This window comes from Ceratotherium simum, chromosome 9 (assembly GCF_057802395.1).
Source record: "Ceratotherium simum simum isolate JZ-2026a chromosome 9, ASM5780239v1, whole genome shotgun sequence".
Classification (NCBI taxonomy): domain Eukaryota; kingdom Metazoa; phylum Chordata; class Mammalia; order Perissodactyla; family Rhinocerotidae; genus Ceratotherium; species Ceratotherium simum.
The window spans coordinates 16,768,782-16,783,452 of NC_141908.1; the positions used below are offsets into that span (position 1 = coordinate 16,768,782).

At 39.4% G+C, this 14,671-nt stretch overlaps 1 protein-coding gene across 5 annotated transcripts in view; it reads right to left on the reverse strand.

Annotated features, from left to right (window-relative positions):
• NCKAP5 (NCK associated protein 5) overlaps nucleotides 1-14,671 on the reverse strand; it is a 906,791-nt gene that overhangs the window by 124,280 nt on the left and 767,840 nt on the right. The gene's annotated exons all lie outside the window — the stretch shown is intronic.

Here is a 14,671-nt window from a genome sequence, read left to right on the forward strand (position 1 = left end):
ACATCATTCATTCATTTATTAAAAAACATACTTTCATTATTATTATTATTATTACTATTATTATTGGTAATATTACTAGTATTATTGATGTTGTTGTTTCCTTCTTAGAGCTGTACATTCCTTCTAGGGAAACACAATTTTGTATATAAATTTGGATCTAACTAAAAATAAACCTAAGGACACAAAACAACACACACTTATAGAGTGCTCACTGCATGCAAGGTGCTTCCATTCTTTTTTTCTTGTTTAATCCTTACAATCACCTAATGAGGTAGAAACTATTATGACCTCCATTTTTCAGATGAGAAAACTGAGGAACAAGAGCAGTCAAGGAACTCTTCAAGTCCAGAATTTGAACCTGGACACAGACTTCAGGGCTGCCCCTTATGACACCTCATTCTCTGCCACTATGTTGTCTTATCCAGGGCACAATGATGAACAAACACAGTCCCTGCCACCAAGGTACTTGTAGAAGGACAAGCCACTAGGCACTCTCAATGAAGTGTGCCATGTAAATGGCAGCAGGCGGCTCTGGGACAGCTTTTATGAGAAGCAAAAGCTAAGTTGAAATTTCACAAACAAGAAATGATTACTCCGGTGAAGGAGCCAAGAAAGAAAAAAAATAGTCTTCTAGGAGGAACATATACAAAGATCTAGAGATGAGAGAGAGTGTGACGTTTTTCTGCAAATGGTTGAGCAAGACCACAGAGACGAATTCAGGAGGGGAAAGGTGAGCGAGATCTCAGCAGCAAGGACTTGGGGCAAGTCACAAAGTGAGTCAGTCAGTAGCAGGGCTGGGATTTGAATCCATCATTCTCTCCAAAATGTAAGCTTTCTCCCTTATTCTTTTGCCCACTCCACATTTTTTCCTAATACTGAACTTGGCTGTGGGCCTCCATTACCCTTGTCTATGTAAACAAAGAAAAGGTCTGTAAGAAAAGACAAGAAGGGTCCCTGGAGGAAATGCAGATACTGTGGACACACACACACAGCTTCTACCCCGTCTTGGCATGCTTATACCTTAAAGGGGTGGCAGGGGGTTTAATCTAGGATCCTCACTTATGCTGCATGCCAGACTGTGCAAAGAGCTGTGAGCGCCCCAGAGATCTCTAACTGCTAATCCTTAAGACACAGAGTGACTCCTGTGAAATCTAGGCTGTCGGCAGGAAACCATACCTCGGTCCTGCTCTGTTCTTGCAACTAGAGTGAGGTGACGTTAAAATTAAATGATTATTGCTTAACACTAGAAGATAATCTCTAAGGAAAGGAAAATGCCTTGTCAGTGTTTTGGAGAACTAAAAAAAATCATGGAGAATTATTTATAAGATGGGTGCCTCCTTACATTACTAAAGGAAAGACAGGAACACATCTCCCAGAGTCTGGGAGATTATAGAACTCCTGGGACCTTAACAGGCTGCAAGATTCACTTTCATAGGACTGTCCTGCTTGGGGGCTGGGGTAAGGAGTAGATCAGAGTGTTGAAGAAAACGACTCTTGAGATGTGTACCCATATGCATTTTATAGTCCAATGTCCTGGTTCTAATAGGAGAAGTGGCTGGAGTCCCATTCATTTTACAACATTTGTGAAGACATACTACGTGAATGCAACTTCTGACTGAATGTTCGACGAAGGCCCATAGCCTCACCTCCCTTGACAGTTAATACTAAGTTGTGCACCATCAGGGTTTCAGACTTATTACTTCAGTTTGCTTTACAGGCTTTGCTGCTACAGATCTGCATCAGTTTCCCTGTAGCTTTATCTTCATAGCAGTTTTTTAAATCCAATGTTCCTTTACCCCAAGGTAAGAAATGCCTCATGGTATTATAAACAAGCAGTTGAAAATTGTTATTTATAGGGCTTCCTAACAGCAATTTGAAATATAGGGCATAAAATTACTAGCTTACAATATTGTTCAATATGAGCAGTGGGAAGGGTAATATGTAAAACAGACATTAAAGGATTAGCTGTAAAATACATTTCACTAAGCTAAATCATTTCTTGGCAAATGGCAGTTTCCAGCTATTACGTAGGATTTATCAAGTCAAGTGGATTTATTTTTATTTTTCTATTAGTTTGCTAAATATAGTCTATATTCAAATTTCAATTTTGTGGGGTATTTTTCTCAGGCATATTAGGAAAAGCTGTTGAAAACAGAATCTGAGATAGAAATGATTCAGACTTTGAAGTCCAAATTGCTCCCCGGTTTCCTCAGCGAATCCTCCAGGAGGTTAACTAAAGCCTCGACTGTAACATCCAAGAGAAAAGGACATGTTTATGATATCACAAACATTTGAATGACAGATTAGGGAGTTACAACTGCATCAGAAAATTCAGTAAAAAGGCATACCCTCCCTAAGACATAAAACAATGTTTCTCCTGTTTTTGCTTCAGACTCTACAGGCGCAGAACACTTTGTTCTCATCAAGGCTTGTTCGGTAAACACTATGAATTTGTGAACCAGGCACCAAGAAAGAAGGTGGAAAGAGAAATTCTTAATCTCCTAGGGTGGAAATTGTGAAGTATTAAATGCATATTTGATGCATAAATACAAATAACATAATCTCTCTTCTTCTGAGACAGTCGCCATTTACCATAATCCTAAAATTATTCCATCTTCTCAAATCCCTAAAGATTTATTAATTTTCATAAACTGCTTTGACCGAAACTTTCCAAAAAGATGCAAAGTAATCTTTCTCTGAGCTTTCCTTTCATTTTATATCATGGGCGACATTTTCAACCTCAGAGAATACCAAAAGTGAGTTTTTATTTTTCAGAGGAATTCGTTATGGATCTATAAATAACTACCAAAAAGAAATAAGCATTATAGAGAAAAGACACTGCTCTTGGACTCATTTGAGAAACTATGGGGAAATCCAAATTCCCAAGAAGTAATTATTATTGTAAAATTAAGGGTCTGTTTTGAACACTTGCTGGTAATCAGCTGGTTTTAAAGACTAATTTTTTCTTAGACGGGGAGTTGAAGACTACAAATATTTCTCCTCAAATGCCCCGTGTTAATAATTCCAGGGGCTTCAAAACATTTATTACATATAAAGTTCTACTTGTTTGTTCAGCTGTTTTATGTGGGATGGTATATTTCTTTTCATAAATATTTTTCTAGTGATCGAAAACTAATTAAATAAGATGCCCTCTAACTTGAGTGCACAAAAATATAGTCATTGTATAAAATGTGAACCACTCATTCAGAAAGCCAAAGGTTGAGTCACAGGAGATGTCATCTAGTCCAGCATGTCATCAAGCTCTACATTAGCATGAACTCCAGCTCCCCAAGATGTAGCCATGTTCACTGCTTTACTGAAACACAACTGGAATCCAGTGGACCCAAACCCTTGATTAGCTGACATGGTTTAAACAAAGACAATAATAATTTTTAAATATTCAGCATAAATTCTGGGTACAGGTTCACAAATTACCTACCCTCCCCATTTGCTGCACCCATGCCCAGGCAGGCAGGACAGCACATGGCCCCAGGTGTTACACTGCTTGGGCTCAGGTGTTGGCTTTGTGTGGCTTGGGGCAAGTTACTTCATCTTTTGAGTCTTAGTTTCCTTTACAGATAATAATGACAATATCAGCTCACAGGGGCTTATTGAAGATTTGATGTTCAAGAGAAGGAACTCCCAGATTTATAAGGTTGTGATAGGTATTCAACTCATTAAGGTGCTTGGGACATATAAATGCTCAATAAATGTTAGCTATTTTCAGGACCAGTGACATAATTTGTGATGCCCAGTGCAGGGGGCTGTTTGTACAAAAGATATTAAGAATTCAAGGTAGTGACAGAACAGCATTAAATCAAGCACAGGGCCCTTCTAAGACCCTCTGTGACTGCACAAGTTCACACTCATGAAGTTGGCCCTGGCTATTACCTTATCTGATAATCATTAGACTCTGGAAGACACCCAATAATCAAAGAAGGATCTAGTTATGTTACCTTTACTAAGCTTACTGGGGTAAGAGTGGAATTTTGAATTTTAATGTAGTTTTTTAATAACAGAGTGGCATGTCTTTTTTTTCCTGTCTATCCTTAAGCAGTGACAGACCCAAACGTATTCCTGCTGCTGCAAATGAAAAATAAGTCCTGAAACAGCTTTCTAATATGACAGTCAACTCCACTGAAGAACCACCCTTTTGACAGCATATAAGTGATGATGACAATTTGCAACACAAGACCCCAAACTCCAGAAAGTGTCAACAGTAGGGTAACCAGCTGAGGTAGAAAAAATACAAATAGCAAGGGAAAGGAAGGTAAATATTTCCCAGAAAGTCAGTTTTGTCAATTGTGAGTCACAGTTGCTTTATAATCAGAATGTTAGGAATGGATTGTTCTAAGCTCCTGCCTGTTTCCATGTTTTTCCTTTCCTGTTCCCAAAGGAAGGCCACCCATGCCCTGGAAGGTGCTCTTGCCTAGACTGCAAATTTGGGAAGAATCTTTTGCTGAGGCAGCAAGATGGCCCCAGGTGGAAGTGGGCAGAGCTGTGTCTTACATTCACATTTCTTTCTATGCCCACCCACCTGACATTCTTGCCCTACTCTTTAGCAACTCCAGATGCCTTAATATCCTTTGGTTTTTCTGATCCTTAAATTCACTTGCTGATCCTTGTCCTGTTGCTACTCATGGTCCCTAACATGACACAGAGTTGAGGACCAGTTCGTAGTAAAAACCCTGGGCAGACAATCGATGAAGGTGTATAAAAGGTCAAATAATGACTTTAGAATTCTACCCCATGTACTTTCCTGACCAATCTCTGGGAACTGACAGTTTCCTTTGTCCCTGCATTGTCTATACATGGCCTCCCAAAGGTACAAATAAATAGGAGCACTAAGTTTCTCCTGCCCCCCTCCCTAGACTTCAATGTGTAACTACAATTACTAAGTACACTAACAACTGTTATTATATCTCACTATGTGGTACTGGTACCATGTAACTTACAATATGAAAATCCTTTAACAATCTCTAACTAATTTTACCCTGGACCAAGATAGATTGTCACGTGCCACCAAAGTACCATGTAGCCTGCTGCTGGTCAATGAAGTGATTGTGAGAGTCTTAAATTCCTTTTCACATTTACTTCTTGAATCTGTCCCTAGATGCCAGAATCATCTGAAGGAATTAGGCAGTTCTCAATATGATCTCATTATTGACATTTATGTTGATCTATGTTGGCTCTTACAGAATTGAAATCTGCAGATCAATTCCCTTATTAGATTTTTTCTCACTGCTGCCATAATCACTTTTTCACACAGGCTGCTGCTATCAAATGCTGCTTTATCACGATGTAATGGGACAAGCCAAACCGATTCCTTGAGTATGCTACAAGAAATAAAAAATTCTCCTGGTTTTACATCTTACTTTTCTAAAATCTTAAGAAATTCTCTAATAATTACATTCATATAGAGGTTAATTTGAACTTACTTTCCCTTAAAACTATGTTCCCTGGGAGAACCAATGTTGAATCGCAAGGAAAATGTACAAAACACTCCTTGAAATCATTTTTCCTTTCCTCTTAGAGAGTTCCAGATGTCAGATTATACACCAGGTGCCATCCACATGGTGACCTTGGCCAGCTGGGGCAGAGCAGGTGACAATGTCAGTGCCCCTGGTAGGGTCCCAACACCTGGTCAGGCAGCTTTACATAAAGGGAGAGAAACGAACCCTCCAAGGATAGTTAGAACTGCCATTTGAGCTTGTTATTTCTTGCTTTAGAAATGAAGCATATGTATTACTATGCCATATTTTTTTTTCCATATTTTAGCAACTGTACCTCAATTTACTTGGTTTCCTTTATAATCCTGTGCCTTGTATTTTATGCATTTAAAAGCGTTATTCTGAGAATGGGATCATAGGTGTCTCTGATCTAAAAAAATGGTCCATGGCTAAAAAATGATTATGAATCCCAATTACTTCACTGCTGCCTAACTCTCTATCTCATGTTGCATGAGATGTGGAGACCTTCTGTCATGGCTCTGACCTTCCACGTGTGTGAACAAGGATGGGTGAATTTTACCATCCCAAGTCCTGCCATTTACCTCCAGAACTTGGAGGCACGGGCCCTGGTTGGGCAAGGAACTTACATTAATTTGAATCTCCACTAAAATAAATGAGCTTTCTTTTCATTGCCAAGCTGAGCTCTACAGCTATGATTGTTATGTATTGCTGCAATCTAGACCTTAATGGCATTTTAGCCCTGTGGTGGGCTCGCAGAGAAACTATTTTCAAACTTCAAAAGGCCATTAAAACATGTGCAGATGTCTGGAAAATTAATACTGTTATCTAACTCTCAACCTTTGCCTGTAGGAAGCAAAGAAAAGACAAGGCTCAATAAAGATATTAGAGATCAATACACGGTCATAAAGCACAGTGCTGTTCTTCCGGGGAGCGCAAGTGGTGACGAGCAAGGAATCCAACAGTGCTTTGTGAAGAGACTTTCTCATTAGGTTTTTTTGTCCAAGTCATTCACTTAATCTGTTAAATATTTAAAGAGAGAACGGGGTTGAGATGTAAGGTGGAAGGAGAGAGAAAGAGATGAAGATAATTTTCCGCCACCCTATGTCAATTTGGATGTTCGAGGTCCCGAATTCTCAAGAGTGGAGGCATTCGTTCATTCAGGTCCTTGACAGGACCTGAATTTGTCATGGTTGATGGTGAACAAGTTACAGTGTCTGTTCTAAAGTGCTTTGCATTTTGAAAGACTTCAGCTACATTCTCTAAAAATCTCAGGATAGGGAGGTATTCTCACAGCTAGTTTTAAGGCTTTTATAAAGTTTTCAGAACCACAGTATATTCTCTTCTCTTCCTTCACTTTATTTCCAATAGCTTTTATTATGTAAGTGTCCCAGGTACTCCAGTAAGGATGAAAACAAGATTTAAAAATGTTTTAAATCACAGAATGGAAGCTTTATATTTTTATTAAAGGATTTTTTTTTAAGAAAGTTCTTCAATTTGGAAAGAGGAAAGAGAAAGGAAAATAATGTTATAAAAGACATTTTTGGCAGTTTTTATTTTTTTTTCTCAGATGCATGGAGCTGATCATGGGAAATACAGTGGAAATCCTTAACAGAATATTATATGGAATCATCTCTCCAGACAGCCCTTTATAAGAAAGCCTGAAAACATTCATGTATTAGAGGTAATACATCCTCTTAAATTCAAGAAGAAGCACAACTCTATCAGTAAAGATTGCACCTAGCTATAAGAAACAGAAAAATTGACTTTCAGGGGCTTAAATATACAGGGGTTTGTTTTGTCATACAGCAAGAAGTCCAGAGGTAGGTGATTACTGAGATTTTGGGGGATGTTTGTTACTGCATCATAACCTAGCCTATCTTGACTGATAAAGTGAGCCAACATGAAATGTTAGCCAAATGGATGAAGTAGCAAAAGTAGTCTAAAACAAAGTCATGTATTACAAATCTTCAAACAATATTTTAGTTTCATTGGGGTGATTGTGGGTAACACATCCTTCTGAATGTTTTCCTTTTAAAGTTCAAAATAAACAAGGACTCTCTCAGGATTATATTCAGCTGCAAAAAACAGAAAGCCAGACTTACAGTGTCTTAAGCTCATAGGGGTTTATATTTCTCACATAGTAAGATGTCCAGAGGCGGGCAGTCCACTGTTGGTGTAGTGGTTCACTGGTATCATCAAGGAACCAAACTCTTCACATCTTTCTGTTCTGCTCTGCCATCTTTTCTGTGGGTGCTCATGCCAAGATGGCTGCTACATATCCTGGCATTGCCTCTACCTTCCAGACAGAATGAAGGGAGAAATGTGAACGGAGAACATCATAGCTGTGTCTGACCCTCTTTATCAGGAAAGCAAATGCTTTCCAATAAATTTCCATAGCAGATTTCCATTTAGATCACATAGGCCAGAACCGGGTCCATGTGGACACTCCTAGGAGAAAGGGAACCTGAGAAATAGTGTATTTGGCTTTCTGAAGTAGAGGAAAGAAGGAGATTTAATATTTAGTATTTTGTTTCTGAAGTAGAGGAAAGAAGGGAGAAGGGTGTTGACTGAGTGTGGTGGTCATGAGTGCAGCTTGTCAAATATGTCTTATTTTCTCTCCTTCTGGGAACATGTCTACTTGAGCTTCCTGACCCCTTTGTGGTTAGGTGGGGCCATGTGACTAAGTCTGGCCAATGAATTGTGAATGGAATGCTCCAGACCAGAGCATTTTTACTAGTGATGTGAGATCTTCCAGAACTCTCTTCTTCCTGGCCCGGAGACTAGCAATGTTTGAGTTGGTAGCTGCTCCATCAGTCATGTCTCCTGAGTGTCTAAGATGTGCAGAGGTCCCCGCTGACCCACAAGAACAATGTAGCATGAGTAAGAAATGAATCTTTGTGTTTGAAGCCACAGAGCTCTTACAGTTGTTTGTTACCAGAGCATAACCTAGCCTATCTCGACTGATTCAATGAGTCAACTTGAAACGTCAGCCAGAAGGAGCAAGTTTGAGAGGCAAAAGCAGACTCAGGCAGGCCAACGTATTATAGGTCTCTGAACCAATATTGACTTCAGTGGGATAATATCCTGAAGTCAACTTGCTCTACTTCAAGTACAGTTAAGTGGACTTTAATTCATAATGTTATAGCTGTCCTTGTACTGCCCACAGGACACACACAAATTATCTCTCTCTCCTATGTCTCTACAGAGGTGAGTAGCTAATGAAACATAGCACGTTCAAGGTAAGCCACCAAATTTAATATGAACTTCCAGGATGATCATCCACAAAAATGTAAGGCATGATAATGAGGGATGGCATAGTTTATGACAAGCCTAGTGAATGATATAGTTCACGTCTGCATCGCTGAGCCTGCTCTTAAGAGGAAGACGAAAAAGCTGGAGGTGGGGGAGGAGGTGACTAAGAGTTAAAGCATTACTGGCCTCTTCAGTCACATTATATACCTGATTTTATCTCTACATATGGGATTTCATATCCTCAGCCAGGTCAATAGAAATTCATTGAATAGTGACAGGGCTTTTCCATAAGGACCCCAAAGCTACAAGTATCAAACTGTAACAGAGGGTAAATCACATGGGAGAGGAAAGGGAACATTAGAAGAATTCAATACAAAAGAGGAGAATTGCTTAACTAGCTGTTTCAAGTTTCACCATTGCTTGCATTTCATTTTAATTACTATCCTTGGTCTTATCATGGGATGGGAGAGGCAAGCCATGTGGATTTACGCCAGCAAAATGGTTGGTTCCACAACAGATGGTAACACAGAATCTTACACAACATACTTATGTGCTAAAAATCACTTAACATAACTTTGGTTAGGTTCATCTGGCTTGAAATGCGTGGAGAGTGGGGCGTGCAGCAAAGAGAGTACTAAATGGCTATACATGTAATTGCCGATTCAGTCCCTTCTAAGCAGTCATGCTCTAGTTCTCACTTGCAAAGGTCAAAGGCTAGTTTGAAAATAGCAATGGAAGAACAGAAGACCATTGTCGCATAATGCTACACTTCTGTGAAGTTTTCAATTGCTCATTTAAAAGGAGGTCTGAGATAATTAATCTCTTCCTTTTGTAAAATCCAAGTACAGATTGCTTTACTCTCACTGAATGCGTACATACCTCGTTTTTTGTGGTTGTCGTCTTCATTTCAAGTATCATTTTTTAAAGCAAAAATAAATATTACATACTTGGGGATATTAATAATCATGGTTACCGTTACAGTTCCTTTTAAAGATTTCAATGGATCCTCATTCTACCATAAAAAGCATAAACCTTTTAAATCTTTGAATCATTTAACTTTATGTTTTCTTTTGGTGTTTCATTTGGGAGTTATGGAGTGTGAAATATGCACCATGATGAGAAAACAATTAACCAGCACACCTGTTGTTTATGCATATTGTATTGAGGAAGGGCCTGCTGGAGCTATTATTTTATTCCACAGCATGGTGTCAACCAGGGGCTAGCAGAGGTGACCTGATGACCTGAATTATACTTTTATTTGTATTACATGCTTTGTGCTTCGCCCTGATGTTGGAGCGATACTTACTTTTCAAGTCAAAATCATGTTCATAACCCATAATAACCATCAGTGAGATTTTTAGGTTTAATAGAAAAATTGAAGTTCAAATTTGCTACAGAAGGAGTGAGCAGTGATAGAATTCTAAGAGCAGCAGAGGAATTGCCGTTTATTGAGTATTCGCTATGCCAGGTAAAACGGGGAGTTTACAGATAAAGAAGTGGAAAAAATAGGCCATCCTCGTTTTATTCACAACACAGGAGAACCAATGTTCTGTTTGTTACCCTCCCATTAACGGATTACTGGCAGTAGAAGGAAGTAATATGTATTTTTAGAAATCTTAACCTCCGCTTAAAAATTTGACGTGGGGCACCTGAAGCCAGTAACAAAAAACTGTAATTTCACAGCTTTGGTCAGTTCCCTGGGATGCTAAAGGTAGATATCTGGGAGTGGAGGGCTATTTTGTTAATGACAATGGTTTTCAGGCTATCAGACCTTATGCTCCTTAAAAACAAATATTTTTTAGGTAGCATAACCTACTGTACAGAAAGGAATGAACATAGCAGGCCTGACTGCTATCTGTTGAAAAGCCTGCTTACAAGGTCGGCCCGGGGCTGGAAGCTGGATTTCGGAGAGTTCCCACCACTCTAACTGATCAGAGTGGCTCACTGAGCCTAAAGTGTTTTTACAAATAATGTGGCTTATGCTGAACACCTGCTTTCCTACTGGGAGTCTAGAATTTTGGTACATGCTAGGCAGAGGGTGTCTACACGACCAGCCCTAGCTAAAACTCTGGGAACTGAGGCTCTAATGACCTTCCTGGTAGACAGCATTCCACAAATGTTGTCACAGCCCACTGCTGGAGGAATAAGCATGTCCTATGTGACTCTCATAGGAGAGTACCCTTGACAGCTTGTGGCAGGTCTCCCCTAGTCTTCTCCCTGTGCACCTTCTCCCGTTGCCAAGTTTGCTTTGTATCCTGTCACTGTAATAAATATATTACTTTCAAAAAAATATACTGTATGAACTCACATGAATGGAAAAATATATGTAATTTATAATAGAACAATATACTTTTCAATATGCAAATGCTCAGGCGTTACTTCTCTAAGGACATAATGAAGTGGTTAGACGTTTGCATGATGGAATCACCGCCAATGCGACAGCCATAAATACAGACTCTTACAGGTTTCTTGTGCTGGCGACTCAAAATCCATGAGTGTCATTGCAATCAGTGATGTACTTTCCTGAAACAGTGAACAATTCTTGGTAAAATTATAAATAAAACAAAGTTCAATTCTGCTCTTGAAGAATTCCAAGACAATTCAGCTTATATTAAAACCATGCCACAAATCTTTCAGTTTCTCTGTAAAACAGTGTGAGAGTCTCTGCTGAGATAATCATGAACACACATGGAGGTCTGGGGGGACCTTTGAGGCAGTGATGTGCAGGACAGTTTGGTACAAGGGACTAGGTCTGGCGTCCTTGCCTCCAGTCCATGAAATATCAGTAGTGCTTCCCAAACACTGTGTCAATCAACAACATGACCCAAGTAGCCCCTTTCTGAGGTGTAGTACCACTCCGTTCAGAACTACTGGTCTTTAAGAACACATTAATGAAATTCTGGGGCCCTTAAGCAAGGCTTGTGGAAAATCTGACATCAGGAAGGTGGAAACAACATGAGTGAAGAACCAAGGAATAAAACAATAGAAAGTCAGAGTTTCCCTGGCAGCTGAGAGCATCCTTCAGTTCAGCTTAGCTCATCAAACCCTTTGTGAGCACCTACAACGCAGTGGGTGCTGTGCAAGGTGGGAAAGGACCAGGCAAGGATGGAAGCCAGAGAAGAGAAAGTGCTTGTCTTTAGGGGCAAACAGACACTCTAGCTACCCCCAGAGGTGCTGATACACGAGAGACTGCTTTTCATGTTGAGCAGAAGACCACAAAGAGACGGTGGTAAATATAATAGTGTCTGTCATTCAGTGGGGACAGAGTGTGGAGATACAGTCATATAAATATAATAACAACTGCAACAGTTAAAATGACTGCACAACCACTGTGTGTGAGGCCTGGTCCAAGTTTTTATGTGTTATTGCAATCCTCACAACTTCCCTGTAAGGTGGATATGGTTATTAGTCTCATTTTACAGATGAGGAAACAGAGGTGGAGAAAGGTAAAATAACTTGCTCACAGTAAAAACTGTGAGTTTTTACTTCATAACTGTGTTATGAAGAATGACTCAATGAGAAGCAGTTACAATCACACTAAAAAGTTCATAGATTTTCTGAGTCTATGTTGACTCATGACCTTGAAGTCTGATTACTGATTCTTGTTTTTGAATAACGGCCTCTAAGATACACGAGTTTAAATGTATTTGAGCTGAGTTTATGAGAGCTGATGGAGCTGCTACCTGAGAATGTGCATTTCTAACATGTTGCCAGCTGATGCTGATGCTGCTGGTATAGGGACCTTACACTGAGAACTGCTGATCTGGAGAAACTTTCCACATCACTCCTTTTCACATCATTCCTTTTCATAATTTCAATAGGACACACACATATCATTAGGTTTGCTTTGTGGCTGTTGATATACACATAAGAGGCATTTGTTTACTCTATCCAGTGCTCCAGCCAAATTTGCAGATTTCATGACTAGTGACATCCACTTTCCTCCCCCTAGTTCCTACGACGGTCCGAAGACACAACAGACAAAACCCAAGATTTCTGCTCCTCTTACACAATCTAGGTTTGGTTCCTTTCTCCTAATGGAAGCAGAAAAGCATTTCTAATGTCTGGATTTTACTTCCTTCATCTCTCCACCAAGGCTTTATTGAAAAATCCATTCCCACACTACCTTTTTTTCAACTCCTCAAGTTTTAAAAATTATCTTCAACAAGATGCACAGATGTAAAAACAAATGAAAGAAAGTTGTTGTAAGTGGGACTCCTAGGTTTTTGAAGAGGTGATGGGAGGAGGTTGGGAGACTAAACTGGCTTATTGGTGCTTCTGGTAACTATACTAAGGTGCTAAGGATAGATAATTTCTTGCAATCTTCGCCTTTACAGTGCTACCAGGAACTCAGGGAGGAAACAGCATCTCAGTCCAAAGAACAAAGGACCAAGGTGGCGTGTGGGCTCTGTGGCCAAAAGCAAAAGAAATATTTTGGAAGCATGAGTCACTCCTCAAATCACACCACAGAGATAATAGCACAGATGAGCTTATTCTACCTATCTACTGAGTACTTGAATATCCTTAATAGGGCTTCCAGCAGAAGAGAAAATAATACAAAAGAACTTTTCTCCACTGGGACTGACAAGGGTACACATTCATCATCTGATCAATCACTTTCTGAAGTTGCTCAGTATTAGAACAACAAAACACAGAAATTATCAAAAAATATAAAGAGGATCAGCAGTGTTTAATGGTCTTTTAATTTTTTTTAACTATATAATATATGAATATATTCTTATAATAAAACTTCAAATAATGTAGAAGTATCTGGAGTCAAAGTGAAACTTTTCTTTACAATGTCCCCTCTCCCCACTCCCCATCAGTTCCATTCTTTTCCCAGAAGTACCATTGTTTAGATTTCACGTGCATCTTTCCAGAACATTTCCGATGCATGCAATTTATAAACACATCCTGTATTAATTATGCCTTTTTTGTTTTGTTTTGTTTTGTTTTTGTTTTGTGATTCTGATGCTTTGATATCTTGCTGACCATGGAGAAACTACTCCTCCCAGAGTTAGCCATTTCCTAGATATAGCAAACAAGTTGCCTTTGAGGGCACCTTTAGTGTGCAAACTAACCAATCCAGAGCCCATATCCCCCACTGCCTTCTTTATGGGGCTCTTATACTCTATTACACTGTTACACTAAATCTCTGCCTTAATCACTCCAGGGCTAGATATCAGACACCTAGGGGCAGCCTCTACACCCCAGAGACTGCTGAAGTTATTCAAACTAGCCAATTCTAAAATGGTTTACTCTGCATCACTGGTTCCTTCCGGCATAAACCACAATAGAGGCTCTTGCCCAGGTTTCCCCTCCTCACTCCCTCTGTCTTCTGGTTCAACCCTGTACTTCCTGGTGCAGCCTCTGTGTGCAGCCTTCTTGGGAACTGCTACAAACTATCTTTTCCACGGCAATTGTCTCCTGATCTGTTGTCCTCACCATACCTGAGTAGCAATGAAACCTACATTTTAAAACACACATTAACATATGTTTTTAAAAAACATAAACAGATGACAGAGTACCATGCATATGGTCCTACAACATGCTTTTTTTTTTTTTTTTTTTTACATAATAGAATGTTTTGGAACTCTTTCTGAGTCAGTAGATGGAGATAAATCTTACTCATTATTCTTGCTGCATAGTGTCCCATCACATAGAAGAACCGTTATTTATTTAAACTTTTCCCCAGTAAGGGCTATTTTGATTGTTTCCAAGTCATGGTTCTTCCGAACAATGCTGCAATAAACATCCCAACAAATCTATATTGTACATATGTAAGCATTTCTGCAGGAGAGATACCAAGAACAGGTATTTCTCGGGCTGAGAACATACACACAGATTTTTTAATTTAACAGCCAAATGTTATAAACAGCCAACGGCCTTCCAAAAAAAAAAGTACCAATTCATACTTAACAACATTCACTCATCACATGCCAAATACT